This window comes from Olea europaea, chromosome 2 (genome assembly GCF_002742605.1).
Source record: "Olea europaea var. sylvestris chromosome 2, O_europaea_v1, whole genome shotgun sequence".
Lineage (NCBI taxonomy): Eukaryota > Viridiplantae > Streptophyta > Magnoliopsida > Lamiales > Oleaceae > Olea > Olea europaea.
The window spans coordinates 19108261-19131576 of NC_036238.1; the positions used below are offsets into that span (position 1 = coordinate 19108261).

At 38.7% G+C, this 23316-nt stretch overlaps 1 long non-coding RNA gene across 1 annotated transcript; it reads left to right on the top strand.

The window, feature by feature from the left end:
• The first annotated feature begins 18672 nt into the window (after nucleotides 1-18672).
• On the top strand, nucleotides 18673-20695 carry LOC111376037. Its single transcript, XR_002699398.1, has 3 exons — nucleotides 18673-18792; nucleotides 19636-19712; nucleotides 20494-20695. It is a non-coding gene; the product is annotated as an uncharacterized LOC111376037 (long non-coding RNA).
• The last annotated feature ends 2621 nt before the right edge of the window (nucleotides 20696-23316 follow it).

A 23316-nucleotide genomic window follows, 5' to 3' on the forward strand; every position in this document is an offset into this window, starting at 1 on the left:
CAACAATTCGAAATGAGGTTCGCAATGAAGAACAAGCACTTGCATATGCTGAACGACTGGATTGTCAGTATTTGACAAAATTGGCATAACTTTCACATACGGTGTCCATTTTGGTCCCATAAACACATTCTGGAAAGCTCGCAATGATTCAAAATGAGGTTCGCATGGAAGAATGGGCACTTGCATACACGAAATGCTTGGATTATCAATTTTCCAAAAAAATTGGCATAACTTTAGCATACGTTGTCCGTTTTTGGCCCACAGCCACATTTTAAAAAGCTCGCGATGATTTGGAATGAGGTTCAAGTGGACGAATAGTCACTTGCATACACAAAACTCTAAGATTGTCAGTTTTCAAAAAAATTGGCATAGCTTTCGTATACGATGTCCGTTTTGGGCCCATAACCATATTTTGGAAAGCTCGCGACGATTCGGAATGAGGATCGCGTGGAAGAACCGGCACTTGCATACAAGGAATGATTGGATTGTCTGTTTTCGAAAAAATTGGCATAACTTTCGCATATGTTGTCCGTTTTGGGCCCATAACCACATTTCGGAAAGGTCATGATTCGAAATGAGGTTTACATGGAAGAACAAGAACTTGTGTACACTGAATGATTGGATTGTCAGTTTAAAAAAAATTGGCTTAACTTTCGCATACGGAGTCCATTTTTTTCCCTTAACCACATTTGGAAAAGCTCGTGATGATTTGGAACGAGGTTCGTATGGAAGAACAGAAACTTGCATACACAAAATGCTTGGATTGTCAGTTTTCGAAGAAATTGGCATAGGAATCCATACGGTGTTCACTTTGGGCCCATTACCATATTTCGGAAAGCTCTCGACGATTTGAAATGAGGTTTGCATGGAAAAATGAAAACTTGCGTACACGGAATGATTTGATTGTCAATGTTCAAAAAAATTGGCATAACTTACGCATACGGAGTTCGTTTTAGGCCCATATCCACATTTCAGAAAGCTCATGATGATTCGAAACGAGGTTCGCGTGGGAGAATAGGCACTTGCGTACACGGAATGGTTGGATTGTCAGTGTTGAAAAAATTGGCATAACTATCGCATGCGGTGTCTATTTTGGGTACATAACCACATTTTAGAAAGCTCGCGATGATTCAGAACAAAGATCGCATGGAGGAACGGGAACTTATGTACACGGAATGATTGGATTGTCGATGTTTGAGAAAATTGGCGTAACTTTCACATACGGTGTCCGTTTTGGGCCCATACCACATTTTAGAAAGCTTTGGACGATTCAGAACGAGATTTGTGAGGAAGAACTAGCACTTGCATACACGGAATGCTTGGATTAAAAGTTTTCGAAAAAATTGGCATAACTTTCGCATACGCTGTGTTCGTATTGGGCCCATAACCACATTTCGAAAAGCTCACGATGATTCAGAACGAGGTCCACGTAAAAGAATAGTCACTTGAGTGCACGGAACTCTTGGATTGTCAGTTTTTGAAAAAAATGGTATAGCTTTCACATACGATGTTCATTTTGGGCCCATAATCATATTTCAGAAAGCTCAAAGAGGTTCTCGTCGAAGAACAGGTACTTACATTCGAGGAACACTTGGATTGTCAGTTTTAGAAAAAATTGGCATAACTTTCGCATACGGTGTCCATTTTGGGCCCATAACCACATTTGGAAAAGCTCGCGACGATTCAGAATGAGATTCACGTGGAAGAACAGGCGCTTACGTACACAGAACGCTTGGATTGCCAATTTTTCAAAAATCGGCGTAGCTTTCACATACGGTGTCCTTTTTGGGCCCATAACCAAATTTCGGAAAGCTTGCGATGATTTTGAAAGAGATTCTTGTGGAAGAACAGACACTTGCGTTCAAGGAACACTTGGATTATCAGTAGAAAAAATTGGAATAACATTCACATACGGTGTTCGTTTTGGGCCCATAACCACATTTGGGAAAGCTCGCGACGATTCAGAATGAGATTCGTGTAGAAGAATCGGTACTTGTGTGAAACACTTCGATTGTCAACTTTCAAAAAAGTTGGCATAACTTTCGCATACGGTGTCCGTTTTGGGCCCATAACCACATTTCGAAAAGCTGGAAACAATTTGGAACGTGATTCATGTGGAAGAATCGACACTTGTGTACACAGAACGCTTGGACTTTCAATTTTCGAAAAATTTGGAATAACTTCTGTATACGGTGTCCATTTTGGTCCAATAACAACATTTTGGAAAGTTCGCGACGATTCTAAATGTGGTTCGCATGGAAGATCCGACACTTGCATACATGGAATGCGTTAATTGTCAGTTTTCAAAAACATTGGCGTAACTTTCATATACGGTGTCCGTGTTGGGCCCATAACCACATTTCAAAAGGCTCACGTTGATTCGAAACAAGGTTCGCGTAGAAAAATTGGCACATGCGTACACGGAATGCTTGGATTGTCAATTTTTGAAAAAACTGGCATAACTTTCATATACGCTATCCGTTTTGGGCCCATAACCACATTTTGAAAAGCTCATGACGATTTGGAACGAGGTTTGTGTGGAAGAACAGGCATTTGCATACACCGAAAGCTAGAATTGTTAGTTTTCAAAAAAATTGGCGTAGCTTTCGCATACGGTGTCTGTTTTGGGAGAATAACCACATTTCGAAAAGCTCGTGACGATTCGGAATGAGTTTCATGTGGAATAACTGGCCCTTGTGTACACTGATTGCTTGGATTGTCTGGTTTTAAAAAAATTGGCATTACTTTCGCATATGGTGTCCATTTTCGGACCACAACCATATTTCAAAAAGCTCACAACGATTATGAAAGAGGATCGCATGGAAGAAATGGCACTGGCGTACACGAAATGTTTGGATTGTCAGTTTTCAAAAAAATTGGCATAACTTTCGTATACGGTGTCCGTTTTGGGCACACAACCACATTTAGGAAAGCTTTCAAAGATTTAGAACTAGATTCACGTGGAAGAACCGGTATTTGCGTACATGGAATGCTTGGATTGTCATTTTTTGAAAAAAATTGCATAACTTTCGCATACGGTGTCCGTTTTGGACCCACAAACACGTTTTGGAAAACTAGCGACAATTAAGAATGATGTTCGCATAGAAGAACCGGCACTTCCGTGCATGGAACACTTGGAATGTCCAGTTTCAAAAAAATTGGCATAACTTTCGTATATGGTGTCCGTTTTGGGTCCATAACCACATTTCAAAAAGCTGGTGATGATTTGGAACTTGATATGCGTGGAAGAATCGACACTTGCGCATATAGAATGCTTGGATTCTTAGTTTTCAAAAAATTTGGCATAACTTTCGCACAGGGTGTCCGTTTTGGTCCAATAACCACATTTTGAAAAGCTCACGATGATTCGGAACGAGGTTTGTATGGAAGATCCGACACTTGAGTACACGGAATGCTGGGACTGTTAGTTTTTGAAAAAATTGGCATAACTTTCGCATACAGTGTCCGTTTTAGGCCCATAGCCACATTTCGAAAAGTTGGCGATGATTTGGAACTTGATATGCCGGAAGGACCGACACTTGCGCACACAAAATGCTTGGATCGTCAGTTTTCAAAAAATTTGGCATAACTTTCGCACACGGTGTCTGTTTTGGTCCAATAACCACATTTCGAAAAGCTCGCGACGATTCGAAACGAGGTTTGCATGGAAGATCCGACACTTGTATACACGGAACGCTTAGACTGTCAATTTTCGAAAAAATTAGCATAACTTTCGTATACAGTGTCCGTGTTGGGCCCATAACCACATTTTAGAAAGCTCGCGACGATTCGGAGCGAGGTTCGCGTAGAAGTACTGGCACATGCGTACACGGAATTCTTGGATTGTCAATTTTTTAAAAAATTGGCATAACTTTCGCATACGGTGTTCGTTTTAGGTCCATAACCCCATTTCAAAAAGGTCGTGATGATTCGGAACAAGGCTCACATGGAAGAATAGGCACTTGTACACACGGAATGCTTGGATTGTTAGTTTTTGAAAAAATTGGCATAACTTTCTCATACGGTGTCCGTTTTCGGGCATTAACCACAGTCCGAAATGCTCACGACGATTCGAAATGAGTTTCATGTGGAACAACTGGCACTTGTGTACTCTGATCGCTTGGATTGTCTATTTTCAAAAATTTTGGCATTACTTTCGCATACAGTGTCCATTTTTGGCCCACAACCACATTTCGAAAATCTCGCGACGATTAAGAAAGAGGTCTGCATGGAAGAATTGGCACTGGCGTACACAAAATGCTTAGATTGTCAGTTCTTGAAAAAAATTGCATAACTTTCGCATACGTTGTCCGTTTTGGGCCCTTAACCATATTTCAAAAAGCTCACGATGATTTGGAAAGAGGTTCGTGTGGAAGAACGGGTACTTGCGTACAAGAAACGCTTGGATTGTCAATTTTCAAAATAATTGGCATAACTTTCACATATTGTGCACCGTTTTGGGCCCATAACCACATTTTTAAAAGCTCACAATGATTTGAAACGAGGTTCGCATGGAAGAATAGTCACTTGCCTACACAAAATGCTTAGATTGTCTGTTTTCAAAAAAAATTGGCATATCTTTCGCATACGGTGTCCATTTTGGGCCCATAACCATATTTCAAAAAGCTCACGATGATTGGTATCGAGGTTCGGGTGGAAGAACAGGCACTTGTGTACAAGGAAAGCTTGGATTGTAAGTTTTTGCAAAAATTGGCATAAATTTCACATACGGTGTCCATTTTGGGCCCATAACCACATTTAAGGAAGCTCGCAACAATTCGAAATGAGGTTTCCATGAAAGAATTGACAATTACATACATGAACCCTTGGATTGTCCATTTTTGAAAAAATTGGCATAATTTTTGCATACGGTGTCTGTTTTGGGCCCTTAACCACATTCCAGAAAGCTTTAGACGATTCGAAACAAGGTTCGCGTGGAAGAATAGGCACTTGAGTACACAGAGTGATTGGATTGTCATTTTTCGAAAAAATTGGCATAATTTTTGCATACGGAGTCCGTTTTGGGCCCAAGAACACATTTCGAAAAGCTTACGACGATTAAGAATGAGGTTCACGTGGAAAAGCCGGCACTTGAATACATGAAATGCTTAGATTGTCGGTTTTTGAAAAAATTGGCATAACTTTCGCATATGGTGTCCGTTTTGGGCCCATAACCACATTTAGGAATGCTCGCAAAGATTCAAAACGAGATTCACATTGAAGAACAGTTACTTGCGTACACGAAATGCTTGGATTATAGATTTTCAAAAAAATTGTTAAAACTTTCACATACGTTGTCCGTTTTGGGCCCATAACCACATTTTGAAAAGCTCACGATGATTCGGAATGAGGTTCGTGTGGAAGAATAGGCACTTGTGTACACGAAACACTTTGTTTCTAAGTTTTCAAAAAAATTGGCATAACTTCTGTATACGGTGTCTATTTTGGGCCCATAACCACATTTCGAAAAGCTAGCGACGATTTGTAATGTGACTCGCGTTGAAGAACCGCACACACAGAATGCTTGGATTGTCAGTTTTCAGAAAATTTGGAATAACTTTCACATACGGTATCCATTTTGGTCCAATAACCACATTTCGGAAAGCTCGCGACGATTTGGAACGAGGTTCGCATGGAAGATCTGACTCTTGTATACATGGAATGCTTGGATTGTCCGTTTTCAAAAAAATTGGCATAACTTTCGCATACGGTGTCCATGTTGGGGCCATAACCACATTTCAGAAAGCTCGCAACGATTCGAATGAGGTCCGCATTGGAGAACCGGCACATGCGTACACGGAAAGCTTGGATTGTCAATTTTTGAAAAAATTGGCATAACTTTCACATACGGTGTCGGTTTTGGGTCCATAACCCCATTTTGAAAAGCTCGTGATGATTCGAAACGAGTTTCTCATGGAAGAATAGGCACTTGCAAACACGGAACGCTTGGATTGTTAGTTTTCAAAAAAATTAGCATAACTTTCGCATACGGTGCCCATTTTGGGGCAATAACCACATTTTGAAAAGCTCGCCACGATTCAAAACGAGTTTCATGTGAAGGAATCGGTACTTATGTACATTGATCGCTTGGATTGTCTGTTTTAAAAAAATTGGCATTACTTTCGCATACAGTGTCAATTTTCGGCCCACAACCATATTTCAGAAAGCTTGTGATGATTAAGGAAGCAGTTCGCGTGTAAGAATCGACACTGGCGTACACAGAATGCTTGGATTGTTAGTTCTCAAAAAAATTGGTATAACTTTCACATACGTTGTCCATTTCGGGCCCATAACCATATTTCAAAAAGCTCGCGATGATTTGGATCGAGGTTTGCGTGGAAGAACAGGCACTTGCGTACAAGGAATGCTTGGATTATCAGTTTTCGAAATAGTTGTCATAACTTTCGCATACTACGCCCCATTTTGGGCCCATAACCACATTTCAAAATGTTCGCGATGATTCGAAACGAGGTTCACATGGAAGAATAGTCACTTGCATACACAGAATGCTTTGATTGTCAGTTTTCAAAAAAATTGGCATATCTTTCACATACGGTGTCCATATTAGGTCCACAACCCTATTTCTAAAAGCTCGCGATGATTGGTATTGAGGTTCACATGGAAGAATAGGCACTTGCGTACAAGGAACGCTTGGATTGTAAGTTTTTGCAAAAATTGGCATAAATTTCGCACACGGTGTCCATTTTGGGCCCATAACCACATTTAGGAAAGCTTCCGATGATTCATAATAAGGTTCGCGTGAAAGAACTGTCAATTGTGTACACAAACCCTGGATTGTCTATTTTCGAAAAAATTGGCATAATTTTCGCATACGGTGTCCATTTTAGGCCCATAACCACATTTCAAAAAGTTCACGATGATTCGTAATGAGGTTCGTGTGGAAGAACAGGCACTTGCGTACACAGAGCGATTGGATTGTCATTTTTCAAAAAAATTGGTATAAGTTTCGTATACGGTGTTCATTTTTGTCCAATAACCACATTTCAGAAAGGTCATGATGATTTAGAACGAGGTTCGCATGGAAGATTTGACACTTACGTACATGGAATGCTTGGATTGTCAGTTTTCGAAAAAATTGGCATAACTTTCACATACGGTGTCAGTGTTGGGCCCATAACCACATTTCTAAAAGCTTGCAACTGCTTGGAATGTGATTCATGTGGAATAACCAACACTTGTACACACAGAACGATTGGATTGTCAGTTTTTGAAAAATTTGGCATAATTTTCGCATACGGTGTCTATTTTGGTCCAATAACCACATTTCGAAAAGTTCATGACGATTCAAAATGAGGTTTGCATGGAAGATTTGACACTTGGGTACACGGAATGCTTGGACTGTTAGTTTTCGAAAAAATTGGCACAACTTTCACATACGATGTCCGTGTTGGGCCCATAACCACATTTCGAAAATCTCGCGATGATTTGGAATGTGATTCGTGTGGAAGAACCGACACTTGCACACACAGAACGCTTGGATTGTCAGTTTTCAAAAAATTTGGTATAACTTTCGTATACGGTGTCCGTTTTGGTCCAATAACCACATTTCGGAAAGTTCACGATGATTCGAAACGAGGTTCACATGGAAGATCCGACACTTGCGTACACGGAACGGATAGATCGTCAGTTTAAGGCACACCTTTCGCATACAGTGTCCGTGTTGGGCCTATAACCACATTTCGAAAAGCTCGTGATGATTCAGAACGAGGTTCACGTCGAAGAACCGACACATGCGTACACGGAATGCTTGGATTGTCAATTTTTGAAAAAAAATGGCTTAACTTTCGCATACAGTGTCCATTTCAGGCCCATAACCACATTTCGAAAAGCTCGTGATGATTCGAAACAAGGTTTGTGTGGAAGAACGGGCATTTGTGTACACGGAATGCTTGGATTGTTAGTTTTCGAAAAAATTGGCATAATTTTAGCATACGGTGTCCGTTTTGGGGCAACAACCACATTTCGAAAAGCTCACAACGATTCGAAATGATGTTACTATGGAAGAACCGGTACTTGCGTACATTGATCACTTATATTGTCTATTTTCAAAAAAATTGGCATTACTTTCATAGACGGTATCCATTTTCAGCCCACAACCACATTTTGAAAAGCTCGCGACGATTAAGAAAGAGGTTCGTGTGGAAGAACCAGCACTGGCATACAAAGAACGCTTGGATTGTCAGTTTTCAAAAAAATTGGCATAACTTTTACATACGGTATCCATTTTGGTCCCATAGCCACATTTTGGAAAGCTTGAGAGGATTAAGAACGAGGTTCGCGTGAAAGAATCGGCACTTGAGTACACAAAACCCTTGGATTATCAATTTTCAAAAAATTGGCATAACTTTCACATACGGTGTCTATTTTTGCCCCATAACCACATTTCGGAAAGCTCGTGACGATTCAAAATGAGGTTCACGTGGAAGAACTGACAATTACGTACACGAACGCTTGGATTGTCAGTTTTCGAAAAAAATTGGCATACCTTTCGCATACGGTGTCCGTTTTGGGCACATAACCATGTTTCAAAAAGATCGTGACAATTTTGAACGAGGTTCGTGTGGTAGAACCAGTCATCGTGTACATGGAATGCTTGGATTAAAAGTTTTCGAAGGAATTGTTATAAAATTCGCATACATTGTCCATTCTGGGCCCATAAATATATTTCGGAACGCTCGCGATGAATCGAAATGACGTTCGTATGGAAGAACCAGTACTTGCGTACATAGAATGCTTGGATTGTCAATTTTTTAAAAAATTGGCATAACTTTCGCATACGGTGTCCATTTTGGTCCCAAAACCATATTTCAGAAAGCTCGCGACAATTAAGAACGAGGTTCAAGTGGAAGAACCAGCACTTGTATACATGGATTGCTTGGATTGTCAGTGTTTGAAAAAACTAGCACAACTCTTGCATACGGAGTCCATTTTGGGCCCATAACCACATTTGGAAAAGCTCGAGATGATTCAGAATGAGGCACTTGCGTACACGAACGCTTAAATTGTCAGTTTTCAAAAAAATTTGCATAACTTTCATATACGGTGCCCATTTTCATCCTATAACCACATTTCAAAAAGCTTGCGACGATTCGAAACGAGGTTTGCATGGAAGAATAGGCACGTGTGTACACATAATGCTTAAATTGTCAATTTTCAAAAAAATTGGCATAACTTTCGCATACCGTGTCTGTTTTGAACCGACGCTTGAGTACACGGAACGTTTGAATTGTTATTTTTTGAAAAATTGGCATAACTTTCTCATACAGTGTCTGTTTTGGGCCCATAACCACATTTCAAAAAGTTCGGGACGATTCAGAACGAGGTTCATGTGGAAGAACCGGCACGTGCATACATAGAATTCTTAGATTGTCATTTCTCAAAAAAATTGGCTTAACTTTTGCATACGTTGTTCGTTTTGGTCCATAACCACATTTTGGAAAGCTCGCGACGTTTAAGAACGAGGTTCGCATGGAAGAACCGACACTTGCATACACGAAACACTTAGAATGTCAGTGTTTGAAAAAATTGGCACAACTTTTGCATATGGAGTTCATTTTGGGCCCATAACCACATTTCAAAAAGCTCGCAATGATTTAGAATGAGGTTCACGTGGAAGAACTTACACTTATGTACACGAATGCTTAAATTGTTAGTTTTTGAAAAAAATGGCTTAACTTTCACATTCATTGTCCGTTTTGGTCAAATAGCCACATTTCGGAAAGTTCGCGACGATTAAAAATGAGGTTCACGTGGATGAACCAGCACTTGCATACACGGAACGGTTGGATTATCAATGTTTGAAAAAATTGGCACAACTTTTGCATACGGAGTCCATTTGGGCCATAACCACATTTCGAAAAGCTCGCAATGATTCAGAATGAGGTTCGCATGGAAGAACAGGTACTTGCATACAAGGAACGCTTGGATTGTTAGTTTTCGAACTAATTGGCATAACTTTCGCATAATGTGCCTCGTTTTGGGCCCATAACCACATTTTGAAAAGCTCGGGACGATTCGGAACGAGGTTCGCGTGGAAGAACAGTCACTTGCATACATAGAACGCTTGGATTGTTAGTTTTCAAAAAAATTGGCATATCTTTCACATACAGTGTCCATTTTGGGCCCATAACCATATTTCGAAAAGCTCACGATGATTGGTATAGAGGTTCACGTGGAAGAACAGGCACTTGTGTACAAGGAACTCTTGGATTGTAAGTTTTTGCAAAAATTGGCATAAATCTCGAATACGGTGTCCATTTTGGGGCCATAACCACATTTAAGAAAGCTCGCGATGATTCGGAATGAGGTTCGCATGAAAGAACTGACAATTGCATACACGAACCCTTGGATTTTTCATTTTTGAAAAAATTGGCATAATTTTCACATACGGTGTCTGTTTTGGGCCCATAACCACATTTCAAAAAGCTCGCGACGATTCGGAATGAGGTTCGCGTGGAAGAACGGGCACTTACGTACACAGAGCGATTGGATTGTAATTTTTCGAAAAAAACTGGTATAACTTTCGCATACGATGTCTGTTTTGGTACAATAACCAAATTTTAGAAAGCTTGTGACGATTCAGAATGAGTTTCGTATGGAAGATTTGACACTTGTGCACACAGAACGCTTGGATTGTCAATTTTCAAAAAAATGGCATAACTTTTACATACGGTGTCCATGTTGGGCCCATAACCACATTTCAGAAAGTTTTCGACAATTTGGAATGTGATTCGTGTGGAAGAACCGACACTTGCACACATAGAATGCTTGGATTGTCAGCTTTCGAACAATTTGGCATAACTTTCACATACGGTTTCCATTTTGGTCCAATAACCACATTTCGGAAAGCTTGCGACGATTCGGAACAAGGTTTGCATGGATGATCTGACACTTGTGTAACAGAACGCTTGGATTGTATGTTTTCGAAAAAATTGGCATAACTTTTGCACACTGTGTCCGTGTTGGGCCCATAACCACATTTCAGAAAGCTCGCAACGATTCGGAATGAGGTTTGCGTAGAAGAATCGGCACGTAAGTACACGAAACGCTTGGATTGTCAATTTTTGAAAAAATTGGCATAACTTTTGCATACGGTGTCCGGTTTGTGCCCATTACCACATTTCAAAAAGCTCGTGATTATTCGAAACAGGATTCACGTGGAAGAATAGGCATTTGCGTACACGAAATGCTTGGATTGTTAGTTTTTGAAAAAAATTGAATTTTCTCATACAGTGTCCATTTTCACCGACGACCACATTTCGGAGAGCTTGTGACAATTAAGAAAGAGGTTCGCATGGAAGAACCGACACTGGCATACAAGGAACACTTAGATTGTCAGTTTTCAAAAAAATTGGCATAACTTTTACATACAGTGTCTATTTTAGCCCCATAACCACATTTCAGAAAGCTTGTGATGATTCGGATCGAGATTTTCTAGGAAAAACCGACATTACGTACATGGAATACTTAGATTGTAAATTTTCAAAAAAATTGGTATAACTTTTGCATGCAGTGTCCGTTTTGGCCCAATAACCACATTTTGAAAAGCTCGTGACGATTCGGAACGAGGTTTGCCTGGAAGAACAGGCACTTGAGTACAGGAAATGATTAGATTATCAATGTTTGAAAAAATTGGCATAACTTTCGCATACTGTATCTAGTTTGGTCCCATAACCACATTTCGAAAATCTCGAGACAATTCGAAATGATGTTCGCATGGAAGAACAAGGACTTGTGTGCACGGAAAGATTGGATTGTTAGTGTTTGAAAAAATTGGTATAACTTTTATAGACAGAGTTCGTTTTGGGTCCATAACCCCATTTCGAAAAGCTCGTGACGATTTGGAACGAGGTTTGTGTGGAAGAACAAGCACTTGCATACACGGAATGACTAGATTGTCTGTGTTCGAAAAAATTGGCATAACTTTAGCGTACGTGTCCATTTTGGTCCTATAACCACATTTCAAAAAGCTCGTAGCGATTTGGAACGAGGGTCACGTGGAAGAACAGGTACTTGCTTACAAGAAACGCTTGAGTTGTCAGTTTCAAAAAAATTGACATAACTTTCGCATATGTTGTCCGTTTTGGGCCCATAACCATATTTCGAAAAGTTCGCGACGATTTGGAACGAGGTTCGGGTGGAAGAAGAGGCACTTGCGTACAAGGAACGCTTGGATTGTCACTTTTCGAAGTAATTGGCTTAACTTTCACATACTACGCCCATTTTAGGCCCATAACCACATTTCAAAAAGTTCGTGACGATTCAAAATGAGGTTCGTGTGGAAAAACAGTCACTTGTGTACAGAGAACGCTTAGATTGTCAGTTTTCAAAAAAATTGGCATATCTTTCACATAAGGTGTCCATTTTGGGACAATAACCATACTTTGGAAAGTTCGTGAAGATTGGTATTAAGGTTCACATGGAAGAACAGGCATTTATGTACAAGGAACGCTTGGATTGTAAGTTTTAGCAAAAATTGGCATAAATTTTGCATACGGTGTCCATTTTGGGCCCATAACCACATTTAGGAAAGCTCGTGATGATTCGAAATGAGGTTCACATGAAAGAACAGACAATTGCATACATGAACCCTTGGATTGTCCATTTTAGAAAAAATTGACATAACTTTCGCATACGGTGTCCGTTTTAGGTCCATAACCACATTTAGGAAAGCTCGTGACGATTCAAAATGAGGATCGTGTGGAAGAACAGGCACTTACGTGCACAGAGCGATTGGATTGTCATTTTTCGTAAAAATCGACATAACTTTTGCATACGGTGTCCGTTTTGGTCCCATAACCACATTTCGAAAAGCTCGCGAGGATTAAGAATGAGGTTCGCGTGGAAGAACTGGTACTTGAGCACACGAAAACTTTGGATTGTCAGTTTTTGAAAAATTGACATAACTTTCACATACGATGTCCATTTTGGCCCCATAACCACATTTTGGAAAGCTTGTGACGATTCAAAATGGGATTCTTGTGGAAGAACTAACAATTGCGTGCACGAACACTTGGATTATCAATTTTTGAAAAAAAGTTGGCATACATTTCGCATACGGTGTCCATTTTGGGCCCCTAACCACATTTCAAAAAGATCGTGACTATTCGGAATGAGTTTTGTGTGGCAGAACCAATCCTCACGTACAAGGAATGTTTGGATTAAAAGTTTTCTAAGGAATTGGCATAAATTTCACATACGTTGTCCATTCTGGGCCCATCAGCATATTTCGAAACGTTCACGATGAATCGAAATGACGTTCACATGGAAGAATCGGCACGTGCATACACAGAATGCTTGGATTGTCAATTTTGGAAAAAATTGGCATAACTTTCATATACGATGTCCGTTTTGGTCCGAAACCCACATTTCAAAAAGCTCGAGATGATTAAGAACGAGCTTCGTGTGGAAGAATCGACACTTGCATACACGAAACGTTTGGATTGTTAGCGTTTGAAAAAATTGGCACAACTTTTGCATACGGAGTCCGTTTTGGGCCCATAACCACATTTCGAAAAGCTCGCGATGATTCAGAATGATGTTCGCGAGAAAGAACAAACACTTGCGTACACGAACGCTTAAATTGTTAATTTTCGAAAAAAATTGTATAACTTTTGAATACGGTGTCCGTTTTGGTCCATAACAACATTTTGAAAAGCTCACGATGATTCGGAATAAGATTCGCGTGGAAGAACCGGCATGGACGTGCACAGAATGCTCAAATTGTTGGTTTTCGAAAAAATTGGGATAACTTTCGCATACAGTGTCCGTTTTGGTCCCATAACCACATTTTGAAAAGCTCGCGACAATTAAGAACGAGGTTCGTGTGAAAGAACCAGCACTTGAGCACACAGAATGCTTGGATTGTTAGTTTTCGAAAAATTGGCATAACTTTCTCATATAGTGTTCGTTCTGGGCCCATAACCACATTTCGAAAAGCTCGAGACAATTCAGAACAAGGTTTGTGTGGAAGAATCGGCACATGCATACATGGCATTCTTAAATTGTCAATTTTCAAAGAAATTGGCTTAACTTTCGCATACGGTGTCTGTTTTGGTCCCTTGACCACATTTTAGAAAGATCGTGACAATTCGAAATGAGAATCCTGCAGAAGAACAGACAATTGCACACATAAATGCTTGGATTGTAAGTTTTCGAAAAAATTGGCATAACTTTCCCATACTGTGTTCGTTTTGGGCCCATAACCACATTCTGGAAAGTTCGCGGTGATTTGGAACGAGGTTCACATGGAAGAATAGGCACTTGCGTACACTGATCGCTTGGATTGTCTGTTTTCAAAAAAATTGGCTTTACTTTTGCATACGGAGTCCATTTTTGACCCACAACCACATTTCGAAAAGCTCGCGATAATTAAGATAGAGGTTCGCGTGGAAGAGCTAGCACTGGTGTAGATGAAATGCTTGGATTGTCAGTTCTCATAAAAATCAGCATAACTTTCGCATACGTTGTTCGTTTTGGGCCCATAACCATATTTCGAAAAGCTCGTGACGATTTGGAATGAGGATCGCGCGAAAGAACAAGCACTCGCATACAAAGAATGACTGGATTGTCAGTTTTTGAAATATTTGGCTTAACTTTCACATACTATGCCCGTTTTGGGCCCATAACCACATTTTGAAAAGCTCGCGACGATTCAAAACGAGGTTCATGTCGAAGAACAGTCATTTGTGTACATAGAATGCTTGGATTGTCAGTTTTCAAAAAAATTGGCATATCTTTTGCATACGGTATCCATTTTGGGCCCATAACCATATTTCAGAAAGCTCGCGATGATTTGTATTGAGGCTCATGTGGAAGAACAGGCACTTGTGTACAAGGAACACTTGGATTGTCAATTTTTGAAAAAAATTAGCATAACTTTCGCATACAGTGTCCATTTTGGGCCCACAATGACATTTCGAAAAGCTGGCGATGATTCGAAATGAGGTTCGTGGAGAAGAATCGGCACTTGCATACACAGATCGCTTGGATTGTTTGTTTTCGAAAAAATTAGCACTACTTTCGCATGCGGTGACCATTTTCGACCCCCAACCACATTTTGAAGAGCTCGTGATGATTAAGAGCGAGTTTTGCGTTGAACAACTAGCACTGGAGTACACGAAATGCTTGGATTGTCAGTTTTTGAAAAAATTGGCATAACTTTCGCATACAGTGTCCCTTTTTGGGTCCATAACCACATTTCGAAAAACTTGTGATGATTCGCAACGAGGTTTTCATTGAAGAACCGGCACTGGCATACATGGAATGCTTGGATTGTTAATTTTTGAAAAAATTGGCATAATGTTTACATACAGATCCGTTTTGGGCCCATAACCATATTTTGGAAAGTGCGGGACGATTCGAAATAAGGTTCACCCTGAAGAATAGGCACTTACATATACGGAACAATGGGATTGTCATTGTTTCCAAAAATTGGCATAACTTTCGTATACGGTGTCCATTTTTGGCCCATAACTACATTTTCGAAAGCTCGCGATGATTCGGAATGAGATTCGCATAGAAGAATAGGCACTTGCGTACACGAAAAGATTAGATTGTCAGTGTTTGAAAAAATTGGCATAACTTTTGCATACGGAATCCGTTTTGGGCCCATAACCACATTTCGAAAAGCTCGGGACAATTCGAAATGAGGTTTGTGTGGAAGAACAAGCACTTGTGTACACAGAATGATTGGATTGTCAGTGTTCGAAAAAATTGGCATAACTTTCACATATGGTGTTCGTTTTCGGCCCATAACCCATTTCGAAAAGCTCGCGATGATTCGAAACGAGGTTCACATGGAAGAATAGGCACTAGCGTACAAGGAAATATTGGATTGTTAGTGTTTGAAAAATTTGGCATAACTTTTGCATACGGAGTCCATTTTAGGCCCATAACCACATTTTGGAAAGCTCGCGATGATTCGGAATGAGGTTTGCATGGAAGACCAAGCACTTGTATACACGAAACGATTGGATTGTCAGTGTTGTTTGAAACAATTGGCATAACTTTCACATACGTGTCTGTTTTGGTCCCATAATCGCATTTCGAAAAGCTCACGATGATTTAGAACGAGGTTCACTTGGAAGAACAGGTACTTATGTGGACGGAATGATTGGATTTTATCAGTGTTGAAAAAATTGGCATAGCTTTCACATACGCTGTTCGTTTTAGGCCATAACCACATTTTGGAAAGCTCACGACGATTCAGAACGAGGTTCACGTGGAAGAACTGGCACGTGCATACATAGAATGCAAGGATTATCAGTTTTAAAAAAAATTGGCATAACTTTCACATATAGTGTCGGTTTTAGTCCCACAACCACATTTCAAAAAGGTCACGATGATTAGAACAAGGTTCGCGTGGAAGAACCGTCACTTGCGTACACCGGATGCCTCGATTGTCAGTGTTTGGAAAAATTGGCGTAACTTTGGCATACGGAGTCCGTTTTGGGCCCATAATCACATTTCGAAAAGTTCGCTATAATTCAGAACGAGGTTTACGTGGAAGAATAGGCACTTGCATACACTGAATGATTGGATTGTCAGTGTTCAAAAAATTGGTATAACTTTTGGATACAGTGTCGATTTTGGGCCCATAAACATATTTCGAAGGGCTCACAATGATTAGGAACGCGGTTCACATGGAAGAACAGAAACTTGCATGCATGGAACAATTGGATTGTCATTGTTAGAAAAGAACCGGCACTTACATACACGGAATGCTTGGATTGTCAATTTTCAAAAAAAATTGGCATAACTTCCACATACTGTATCCGTTTTGGGCCCATAACCACATTTTAGAAAGCTCGCGGTGATTTGGAATGAGGTTCGCAATGAAGAACAAGCACTTGCATACACTAAACGATTAGATTGTCAGTGTTTGACAAAATTAGCATAACTTTCGCATACGATATCCATTTTGGGCCCATAACCACATTTCGAAAAGCTCGCGATGATTCGAAATGAGGTTAGCATGGAAGAACAGGCACTTACGTACACGGAATGCTTGGATTGTCAGTTTTAAAAAAAATTGGCATAACTTTCTCATACGTTGTTCGTTTTTAGCCCACAACCACATTTCGAAAAGCTCGCGACGATTCAGATCGAGGTTTAAGTGGACAAACAGTCACTTGCATACACGGAATGCCTGGATTGTCAATTTTCCAAAAAAATTGGCATAGCTTTCATATACGATATCCATTTTTGGCCCATAACCATAGTTCAAAAAGCTCACGACGACTCAAAATGAGGATCGCGTGGAAAAACAAGCATTTGCGTACAAGGAACGCTTAGATTGTCAGTTTTCGAAAAAATTTGCATAACTTCGCATACGGTGTTCATTTTGGGTCCATAAACACATTTCAAAAAGGTCGTGATGAGTAAGAACGAGGTTCTCATGGAAAAACCAGCACTTGCATACACGGAATGCTTGGTTTAAAAGTTTTCAAAAAAATTGGCATAACTTTCGCATACGGTGTTCATTTTAGGGCAATAACCACATTTAAAAAAGCTTGCGACGATTCGGAATGAGTTTAGTGTGGAAGAACAGGCACTTATGTACACTAATCGCTTGGATTGTCTGTTTTCAAAAAAATTGGCATATCTTTCGCATACTATAATACCCCAAACTTCCTGTTATATATTTGGCCAATATGATTCATGCTATTCACAATGTTAGTTGCATTAGTTTTCTTAATTACTTTATCTTAAAATGGTGCATTCGATTATGGATATTTTAAGATTTTAGTCTTCGACTCCTAGACCTAGGTGTTGAATTTTGTATTGAGCTATGATAGAAAATTAGGTTAACTAAATGTTGGAGATTGGCTTGATAAGAAATGGAATATCGAAAAGGTCGGAAATCGGAATCGACAAAAGTTCAAGCTTTCTACTTGGTTGATCGAGACCACCTTAAATCCTAGATAGGTAATTGACATATTTGGGACATGATACATAAAGGAACATGATCATGATGCGATAATATATGTCTCATATGACATTATAAATATCGAGGTGCGATTTGATGAAATCAATCGAGAATGGGGTGTCAATCGGGTAAGTAATTAAATGAATGATTGAGGAATTAGCTCTATAAAATATTTTGGGATCTTAGGGCAAGTGAAATGGATTGTAAACACATTAACATAAGCCCAGGATACTTGATTTATACCTGCAAAGATAGATATAAAATCAGATTTTTTTTACTAGTGACCACCTCATGCTTTTAATATTTATCATTTTAACACCCAATTCCTTTAACCTTAAGGCATCAACCTCCTGTCCTACTCCTTAAGCACTTATTATAGGATGAATATATATCTTATAATCATAAATGGATCCAAATATAATGGTTGAAAATCAAGTATGGCCACAATGAAGACACGTCGTGCTTGGCACCTCATGCTTGGGATAGTTGTCATTTTAATACTCAATCCCTTCATCCTTAAGATATATAACACCTCTCCTACCTCTTTTTATTTAATATAGATAGATATATATATCTTATGAATCAATATAAGTTAAATAGTCCAAGAGAAAAGTCAAATATAGTAGGAAAAGACCACCTCATGCTAAACACTTGGCTGCACCCCACATTTTCTTAATCCTTAAGGAAGAGTCACGTCTCCAGCGTCTTGAAGACTTTATATACACCTCCTAACAACATATTTAGTCTTACAAATTATCCCCAATTGACCACCGATTGAAAGAGAAAGCAAAAAGGAAAAGAGAGAAGCAGAAACAAGGAGCTGAAATTGAATTTCTGGATAGGTGAGTTTAGCTCACGGTTTTGAAGTTTTTCTTTAGTTCTTTTGCTTGTTTTATAATATGTTTAAACTATAAACTTACTTGAGGCTAAGTATAAGGGTTGTTTATGATTTTATGATGGCAAAAGAGAGGGATAATTGAGTACAAGAACCTGAAAGAAACCAACAGGAATAGAGCTGTGTTGATTGATGAATTTGGATGGTTTAAACTTTGATTTTGGATAATACTGAAGATATAACTTGTGTCTATGTAAATTAATGGGATTTATAAGGATATAAATGGTCTTATAATAGCCTGGAATCTGTTTGATGACATGCTAATAAAATGGAAACTGAAAGCTGTCACAATGAAAACTGCCCGATTTTGATGTCGTGGAAGTGGACTATTTTGATGCTGAGAACACTTGATTTGTCACGAATTTAGAGCGTTATTGTCTTCACATACATGTTATAGAAACGTGGTAAAAATTTGGGAGTCATTGGATATGGATAAGGGGGGTGAAAACGGATTGGAAAAGTAGTTGGACAGTGATGAAACCTGAAAAACAGGTTCTGTCCATTTATGTGTTTAATATGATTTCAACCTTTACATGTAAATTAATTATCTCTTGGGCCTAGGAAATAGATTCTAAGGAGTATTAGGTTGTTGACAACAATTTGATGACGTTGATGTTGCTAATTGGACTCGAGGAAAAATGAGACTTGTGGGACGAGATTGTAATGCCGTTAGTAACTTCAATAAGGAATTCGTTTAAATTATTTTGATGTGAATAGAGGTATTTCGGGATTTTGCGTGTGTTAAGGCTATTAAATGGAGGATTTTCTTTAATATTAAATGGTAATACAGGTGATTTTCCGACGTTGAGTGAAAAAGGAAAGTGATATAATCTCCGTAGGAGCTTGTGCACACACAAGGGCAAAAAGGTAAGTAAAAAATCCATTTGCAACTACGATGCAAGAACCTAGCATTTGTGGTATAGTGATGATAGGATATTTTCATACTTTGATAAGAAAGCTCGTTGTACCCTATATGATGATTATGATCATTGAGTATGCGGTTGCAAAATACATTGACATCAACTTCCATTAAGCATGTCATTCATGAGCATTTTCGTTGGCATGCACAACATATGATCATGGTTGAAAACTTTGCATGCGAAACATGATTTCAAAGTAAGTTTTCTTTATAAATGTTTTATTGACCACTACTAGGGCACCGAGGCATGCTTATGTGATACGTTTGGCAGTGCGGAACTTCCTAGGTGATTGCAAAGGTAGACAGGGGATGGGCCTTTGGTGATCACGGGAGGGTGGACCGCTTGACTATGCCCTTGTTATGATTATTGGCGCTGCCGGGTGGGAGACTTCTTGGGTGATCATAGGGGTACTTAGGGGATGGACCTCTAGCAGTCATGAGAGGATGGTCCACTCATCGGTGTCGATTTCATATTGGCCACTTGATTATTGATATTGATAGTATGCAGAGCTCTATCCGGCGCATAGTTAGTGGGTCAAGGGCCCAATGAAATGAAAGATTTCAAATGAAATAATTTCGAGTCGACTTTGATGAATATTGGAATATGATGCATCTTTAGCATGATGTTTAAAGTAAATGACATGGTGTCACATATCCTTGTTACTCATACTCATGATATACATGATTCTTGCTTACTAAGCATTGGCTTATGTAGTTCTTGCATTTTAGGTGAGCATGGAACTATGTAGAGGGCACGGCTAGCTGTGGAGCTCTTACGGGATTCCAAAGATCAATGTACATGGATGACGACCTGTAGGGTTATTTTGTGGGCTATTGTTTTGAGCTTACACTGTAATACTACGAAAATTTAAATTCCTTTAAGATGGCGATTTAACTTTCAATGCTATTTTTGGCCATAAGAAAAGGGGACACCACCTTTGTAGTGGTTAATGTTAGAGGTAGCTAATGACTACAAGCATGAGGTGTTAAATGTTGTGTATACATGAAGTGATTATTAGTTAGTAGAAACTTAAGTCAAGTTTGAAATTGAATGTGGTCGATTATTTTGTTAGGACTTCAATTGACCAAATGATTAAATTAATTTACGATCTACAATTTTTGGATATGTAAGTTGGATATAAGTTTAGATTTGGGATATATTTGCTAATAATGAAAGATAGAGGGTTGGATTATATTAGTTGGAAGATTAGAGATTTCCTTTGCAAATATAGGTTTTTAGGCTACTAATTACCTATAATTAGCCCCACTTGTTATCCATCACCACCATACATTTGGATCATGGATTAAACAAGTGTAAAGTTATAAAAAGAAAAAAGAAAAAAAGGGGGGGTCAAAGTCGGCCACCAAGTAAATAATAAAAAAAAAATAATAATAATAAAATATCTTTTTATACTTATCTATTTATACTATTATAAATACCCCCTATCCATGCCATAAGAGAAAGAGATATCCTTCATTTCTACAAACACTTATACATTTATAAAGAGAGAGCAAAACCGAAAAATTAAGGAAGGAAAAAGGAATTGAACTAAACTCTTCCAACTTGCTTTTCAATCGAAGATTCAAAGATTTACGGTAAGATACCTTCTATGCTTATGTGGTATGATGAATCTAAAGTTTCTTTCGTGTATTTTGTTCAAGGAATGTTTCCATCTATTTCTCTTAAAGTATCATGTATAAATTTTGTACATGACATGATGTAATATGGTATTAAAAGTAAATTATGTGAATATATCTTCCATATTACGATAAGAGACGTTTTTTTAAAGTTTATTTTCCTTACAAAAGATAAAAGACAGAAACAGGGCAGTTTCTGGAGTCAATTTCAAAAATGATGTTTCTAACTCTATAAAGGTCCATTTGAGATTATAAAAATATGTCTGTTTTTCCCTTTGAGTTTTCTAAGTATGGCCGAAGGAATCACTCAATTTGGATATCTATGGTCTGATTTATCAGGGTTTTAACATCCAAAGGTCAATCTGGATTCCCTGTGTAATACTTCACTGTTTTCAGTAAAACGTCTATATCATATGATCTTGGAAAATTTTCATATTTAACCTAGAAAACTACTTGAAATTATATTTCTAATGCCACAAATTTCATAGAAAACGGAGTTGGGATTAATTTTATAAAAATTGTCAAACTTACTGCCCCAACTAATCTTGACAGTGCCGAGGCCGTATATGTGAAGCATAATTCCTTGTCGATGTGCACTTTTATCGGCCATCAAATTTTATAAGAATTATCTTACCAAGTTGAAAATAAGTTTTTAACATGTAATATTTCTATTTAAGAATATTTTCATGTACCAAAAGCAAAAGTTTTTATGTAAAGTTCGTGGCCCTTGAAGCTTAAGTTCGGGGCGTCACAGTTGTGGTATCAGAGCAAGGTTTACTTTTCTGTAGACTTTTTAAAAAGAAAGTTATTGTCCTTAATCATCGAAGAAGCTAGCAACTGACTTTCAGCCAACGATCAAGGTAAAATTTATTTTTAAATTCATGAGTTTTCTTATGTAACGAATTGTTATATCTATGGCTGGATATGGGAATATTTTAATCAAGTTATGATTGATGATATGAAGTCATGAACACTTATATCAAGACATTTATGAGATCCTTGTAGAGTAACATAATCCATGTTTGTCCTAGCTATGGCACGACTGATAAGAACCCCCACGAGGACAGAAGTTTGTGGTTTTGCAAAGAAGCGAGACATATTATTGATATTTTACTATAATTACCGTACGCATCCGCTTCATAGCCTCGAACAACATTTGGATCTGCTAGATTGTATTATTGAGATGTTATGGGAAATACACCATAGCCTAAGAAATAAGGTGAAGATACTGAGGCTATATGAAACTGTTCTAGAACCTTGGGCCACAGTCATAAAAGGGATCGTGTCATGGTCTGATGATGACCTTTCATACGAGGATCTTACCTATTTGCTTCGAGAGAGCTGTGGGACTAGTCGTGATTTACAGCGAAACTTTAAGAAGACTATATCCTTATCCATGAATACCAGTTTACGAGCTACCAAATCTAAGCTAGTTAAGGGACCATTGGCTAGGTGCTTTTCGAGAATTTTAGAGGAAAGTTTTCCCCTACCATTACCGGATGGATCGGAGCAAAGCATGTTAGAGGAAGACCAAGAAGAAGACCCAGAGGAAGATCCCGATGAGGATCCAGAAGAAATAGAAGATTAGACATCATCTTACCTAGCTATCTTTGTTTTTGGAATAGAATACGATGTAACGTGTACCCCTGCTTTTGAATGTATGTATCATACCTCAGTATGACTTTTGTTTGTGAGAAATAACAGTGTATATATATATGAAGGAAAGTTGTTTTGGCCTTTGAATTTTTTTTCTAAAGTTAGTATTACGATCTGAAGTAAATTTTAACTGGATGAATATTTTTTTTTATTCAAAGGAAATGCCTCCAAAGCGCAACCACGGCAATGCTAATGCTAGTTCTAGTGGTGGTGAAGTTAATGTTGCAAACTTTGCACGAGAACTGCTTGCTGTAATGC